Genomic DNA, 7,041 nt, shown 5'->3' on the forward strand with positions numbered 1-7,041 from the left:
ACATATTTAGAGCATGGGCGAGACCAGTATGACAATAACTCAACATTTGTTGTTTTTCTCTGGTTGTCATTCCTTGAATGCATGTCGGACTTTGCATTTTACAGACATAAGTCAATGGGCAACAATTCTTTGGACACTATGGAGAAGAACATAGACTGAGGGAGAGAAAGTATTAGCTTGCATGCAGAAGAGTTCAAAACCCTATACTTTACTGGGGAGCATGATCGAGAGCAGCAACAGTTACAGTCTTGCACAGCAGAATTACGATCCAGCTACGTGTATCAATATCACGTACCAAGTTTCAACCTCAAGAATTCGACAGTGTCATGCCAGCCAAGATGGCTATGTTCCTTCACGAACGGACTTGGCCATATAAATCGGATTGCAATAGGCCATGTCTGCAATCAATCATACAGTTTCAGCCACCAGAAAACAAACTTGTCCAGTTCACTGACCTGCATAGTGCTGCTGAGCACTTCCTACATGCCATGTCCAGTTTATTGCCTTAATACCCAAGAACACACTTCATGAAACCTGGGCCCCGAGTGGCCGATTGGTCTAAAGCGCTCTCCGTTACGGATCATTGCCATCTCACCTCTGTCTGCGTAGGTTCGAGTCTCGGATTCGGCCAATGTGGGTATGTGCGAAAGCTTACCAGTAGCTTTTCGAGGGTCGGTGGTTCTTTCCGGGGATTTTCCGGGTTCTTCCTCCGCCATTAATACTGGCCGTCATGTAAACTCTACAACAACAACAACAACAACTTCATGAAACCAGTTATACAGCGGACTAATCTGCATGGTGCTGCTAAGCACTTCCTACATACCATGTCCAGTTTATTGCCTTAATACCCAAGAACCCATTTCATAAACCAGTTATACAGCGGACTAATCTGCATAGTGCTGCTAAGCACTTCCTGTGGACAACGCCCATCCTATACATACATTCATGGATCAATCTAACCTGCATATAACTGCTAGACACTTCCTATGGACAACGTCCATTTATATAGGTACCCTCATGGAGCAATCTAACCCACATATTATCTCAGCGACACCTTGGAAGTAACGGGATCTAACACTGCATGCTGCAAGTGTAGTGAGCTGCCATCCTCAACACTCTTCTCCAACTACTTCGCAGGTAACACAAAAGACATAGGCTTTACTCCCTTCATCCCAAAACGATGAACACTGGCCCTCAAGTTCCCTTGTCGTTTTTAGATCTTACTATGGTTGAAAAGCATTCAGTATGGTGTACTACGCTCTCATCAAAAAGTAGGTCAGTATTGCCCATATTTTGGGTTTCGCTGACTCAGTACGACCTATGATTCAGGCTTCACTGACTTTCGTAAAATTAAGTTTTAAGTTTTATTTCTAAAACTTCGTTCATGATAGTGCATCTCTGTTAGTACCAAATAATTACCATATAAAAACAGCACTGTGCCCTGCATTTAATATAGATTCATTAAATGTGTTTGAGGGGATGTATCGTGATGATTATGGTTACGTATATTGGATTTAATTTATATTTGATTTAATTTAATTGTAAGTTTTAAATATTTTTTTAATTTGTTCTTTACATGTCAATGTAATGTAATTTTCTTTACTAGTAATTTGATATTTTCCAGAAACTTCAGTTTGACCTGAATCTTTTCATAAATACTTAAAAATAGAAACACTGTTTCTATTTTTGACTAGTACCTTTGAATGAGGGTCAAGTAAACAGATTTGTTTAGAATCATTTTGATGTGTGAATGGTGGTAGTGAAATCGAGGCTGTACTGTGCTACGTGCCATTATACTTGTAGATATTTTCTAAATCTTTCTAGAATGTGATGACGTGACCCTCGTCCGGGAATCTGTTTTGCGTTTCAGGGTACTGTATAATCTTTGTTTATAGAGATACTTGGTCAGTTTGGGCTTAAAACACTTGATGTCAAGATGTTCGTTTCTTTGTGACCAGTTTGGGGATTACATTTCAATTTTTATTCAGATTATTTGGATTCTAAAGGATAATTCTTTTTCCTGGAGAAATTTGAGTGCTCATACAGAGTTCTTGGACAAAGACATTTCTCTACATTTTATTCAAAATCAAACACCGGATTATTGTTTGTGAATAACACAGAAATGTAGACCTTACAACACCACAAAGGCTACAGTGTACGTCATCGCCTTCCATCTTGGATTCTTCGTCGGGACTCGAACTTGAATTCATTAGAACATTTCATTATTAGAACTTCTAAAATTTAATTCGTGGATTATTCTTGGATTATTTTTGGATTTGATTGTTAAAGCCGTAAGTTCTAATTTTTTCATTTTCACAGCGTTTTTCCAGGGAAATAAATTATTTGTTACATTTTTCAAAGCTTTTTGTTTTCACACTTTCTTTTGTTACTGTTTATTCCAGCCTAAACACGTAACATAAGAGTATAACAATATTATCCAAAAAGTTGATCAAAGTGACACATATTTCACGTTTCACAGCCTTGGCTTCAATCTTAGTCGTTGTTAAAGCCAGCAGCATCTAACCAGGTGATGGTATACATCCCAAATGGTATCACACCATTATCACCGCTCCGGTGACCTAGTGGTTAGAGCGTCCGCCTCGGATGCGGGAGGTCGTGGGTTCGATCCCCGGCCGAGTCATACCAAAGACTTACATATACGGTACTAACAGCTGCCTCGCTTGGCGCTCAGCATTAAGAGGTTAGTGTTAGGACTGGTCGGCCTGGTGTCAGGATAATGTGACTGGGTGGGACATCATACTTCATGTCTGCGGCAAGATGCCCCAGTGCAAGACATCACTATAAAATGTTACACTGCAGATATCGTAGCGATATGACTGAAAAATTGTTAAAGCTACGTTAAAACTCCAAATCACACACACATCACACCCTTATCACACAAAAAATTAATTGTGGCGTACATTTATTTATCATTCTACTGGCTTACGTTAAGATTTTGCATTTAGCTCGTGAACAAACATATTGTGTTTCATCTGGTCATTAATAGTGTCATGCCTGAAATCGTGTAACATGACAAATGTGCATCTTCACGCTAATAGGGTGTTTCTGCTATCTGGTGATTTACCATCCAATTTAGGATGTTATCCCTACGCCGACCAACTCTGCGGTCACCTCTTTATGCTAAGAAAGACAAATTCATTCTTAACACGTGACCGTATTACTTTATTAATTTTATGACATAATAAAGTCAGTCTGATACATCTCTTGGAAGTAATTTAAACTACTAGTAAGCATAATGTTTTGAAAAAAAGTGTGTTAATACGTGTTTTTGCAAAGCGTAAAATTGTCGATGTTTATTGGAGCACTCCCGTTGTCAAATGTTCATATTTGGAGGTGCGGAGTTTTGCACTTTGTAAAGTTCTTCAATTTCGGAGGTAAGTAAATCTTGCTTGTAGTTCGCAATTCTTACAATGACTTATTAGAAGTGATCGGTTTTAGAAAGAAAACCACTGAACTTGTAAAGTTTCGGTGCATCTTGAATTGTACTACACCTGCACCTTTAAGTAGGTCACTGCTACCCATATTTCACATTTCATTGACAGGTTCAATTTGACGTTTTTGCTATTCGTGCTGTAATTATTGGAGTGTCCGCCTCGGATGTGGGAGGTCGCGGGTTCGAACACCAGCCGAGTTATACAAAAGACTTTTTAAAATGGTACTAACAGCTGCCTCGCTAGGCGCTCAGATTTAAAAAAGTTAGTGTTGAGACTGGTTGTCCTGGTGTCAGGATAATGTGACTGGGTGGGACATGATGCTACGTGTCTGCGGCATGATGCCCCAGTGCAACACGTCACTATAAACTGCTACACTGCAGACATCGTAGCGATATGACTGAAAAAGATGTTAAAACTAGGTTAAAAATCCATATCACACACACACACACACACAAAGACGATTGTATACATTTCTCTTAGAAGTGCACCGTGCTCACAAAATGTCACTGTGACCTAAATTTCAATATTTTTGTGGCTTAGGTTGTTAAATCGTTGCATTTAGGTTATGAGCGCATATGCTTAGGCATGCTCTGTGTGTGCTATCCTGTACAGACTCGTGAACATTGGCTATGCATCTTTATGAGCACTACTCATTTAAGCAGAAGGCCAATATCGACTGTAAGTATGCTTTGTTGACATGGGTTAAATATTGAGTTTGTTGATAATTTTTCAGGTGCTGTTCATGTTTGAATGAATCATGACATTCGTAGCGATATGTATTTCTGTTACTATTAAACCCCTTACAACAAAAGAGACCCGTTGTGACGCATACTTAATTTTTCACCGTCATGGGTTAAGTTTAAGATCTGGCATGGTACATGCATACTATCCTGTTTTGCATATAACATGCATACTATCCCATCTAGCTTAAACACATCGGTGAGTGGACTCATCCTGAAAAGTACTTCATCACATTGCCAAAATAGGTTTCTGTGACCTATATTTCATGCTCAGTTACTTTCTTCAAAGACCGCTCCGGTTGCCTAAGTGGTTAGAGAGTAAGCCTAGGATTCGGGAGGTCGCGGGTTCGAATCCAAGCCGAGGCATACCAAAGATTTATAAAAATGGCACTAACAGCTGCCTCGCTTTTCAGTCAAAATTAAGATGTTAGTGTTAGGACTGGTCGGCCTGGTGTCAGGAAGGATAAAGTGACTGGGTCGGACACGATGCTACATGTCTGCGGCATGATGCAATAGTGCTAGACATCACTATAAACTGCAGTCATCGTAGCGATATGACTGGAAATTTTTTAAAGCTACCTCAAAAAATCAAAATCACACTCACACACACGCTCACTTTCTTCCAATTACGTGCTGAAAGTTCTTTTCTTAATGAGTGGACACCTCTAGCAGTGAGAAATTAACAGGCCCGTGTAATGTCATTTAGACATAGACAACTTGTATTTAGGAGTCGGAACTGTATCTACATAACAAGAAACATTAGCTCTTTGGAGCTGTTACCGACTTTAAATAATAATATAGCAAATAACGTCAACAATCGGACATACACACACATGTACATATTTTTTATAAGTAGTTATCAAAATCAATGTTACTCTACTAAAATACGTATATTTTTATAATTTCTGTTAAAACAAATGCAGAGCAACCAGTTTACATGAATCGTCTCTACAATTTCATGCACTGTTTATGTTCCAATCATGAAACTTGATAGTTTAATGCATCTCTGTTACTAATACGCTCTTAAAACCAAAACAAGGACATGGTTATCTACATTTTCATCTTTACAATCATGAGTTAAGTATTCGTGTCTATGATTACGTCGATTCATCCGTGCTAGACAAATATACACCCTAGCCTCCTCGGGTATCCCTTTCTGACCAACGCAGTTCGTAGTGGGAATATATGTTTGTTCAGTGGTAAACGTTTTTTACTAATTAATATACATTTTATAGTATGATATATTACCCACAGCAGGTTAATTGTGTATTGTACATGTGAATGAGTGTAGAGATTAGGTGAGTGGACTGCATGCTGCATTCTTTTGATGTGGGGCCTCACCTGTAATCATATCCATGCAATTATCGATGCATGAACTAAGTTCTACTGGCTGTCATTTTTAGATTTACCCACAGCCTGTGACTAAGACACATTAATACCTGGCGTGTAGGTGTTCGACATTGATTATAGCTATTCAGCAGAGTTTAAAGAACAATGATTTTTTGTATACAAATAACACATGAACAACCTAAATCAGTTTCTTATCAACTTATTACGTCTACTTGATACGATAGTAAAGTATGATCTTTTTATTCTTTTATGTCCTGTCACAGTATGTATGTGGACATGACTTCGCATAATACTGGCCATATTGTGACAATTAAAAATAATTTTTATAAAAGTGATTAAAGGTTCAAATGTAAGATAAAAGATTGCAAAAACATGTTTAGTTAGAACTAGAGCCAAGATCACTTTCGTCTGAATTTATTTACTGCATGACAACGTTTACAATGGAGACAGATGACAGCAGAGTTGAGCTCTGTTATTGTTGACTACATTTTGACTTTTAAATTATATCTCTTCTCCAGAAATTCAGATTTCCCTGATTTGCCCTGCCTAGCAAATTTGGGTTCATCTGGTTCCCATAGTAACCTGATGTTCATTTTATTTGTGAACACTTCTCCAGAACCATTTGTATGAAGTATATTTAAACCTTAGAAGAATATCACCTATTACACGATCTGTTTAATTTTTATGAATTCTGGTAGCATCCCATTATCTGTTGTTTGGTGTCGTATCCATAGCAACAGGTGTGATTAGACTAATTTACCCATTTGAGGTTCTCCAGACACACTGTGATCAAAGATGACAGCAAGGCATTATCGAACAAACGTTTGTTTTACAGAGCAACCAGGTTTAAAACCTAATTGACTTCTCCTGAATAGATTTGCTTCACATTGTATTTATTATAAATTACAACAAAATTATATAAAATATTGGTGTCTCGAAGTAATTGTATTTTCTTTACAGTTTTTAAACAATACATTGTATCTGACCGTATGATTTCGCATTGACAGGCACTAGTAAAAGTACAGTGACCGACGATGGATTCTTTTTGAAGCCATCCACTCTCATGTGAACAGTTCTACGTGAAATTGTGCTCTTATATTATATTACAACAAGTCGCTGTAAATTGTGTCTTATTCTGTCGTGATCAGTTCAATCTAACTGTAATAAAGCAGATTAAGTGTTGTTACTTAGTCATTCTGTGACAGTTCCATTACAAAATATGAAATCTCCAGGTGAGTAAGACATACCAAACCACAAACGTGTGTAGGTATCATCGCCACGGTAATGACTTAACACCCATATCCTTTCATAATATTGTAATGTTGTCATATACCGTGGGTTGTATACTGTCCATGGTGATATCGTTTTACTTTCATCGTTGTTTGTGTAGAGTCACTGTTTCGCACCATGGCATGTGTTTCAGGTATTCATTGATAAACCCTTGCATAGAACAATGTTTGGCACAAACATAACATTGCTTTTGAGAGTAACATGAT

Source organism: Sinohyriopsis cumingii, chromosome 1, assembly GCF_028554795.1.
Source record: "Sinohyriopsis cumingii isolate HCF-2022 chromosome 1, ASM2855479v2, whole genome shotgun sequence".
In the NCBI taxonomy this organism is placed as follows: Eukaryota; Metazoa; Mollusca; class Bivalvia; order Unionida; family Unionidae; genus Sinohyriopsis; species Sinohyriopsis cumingii.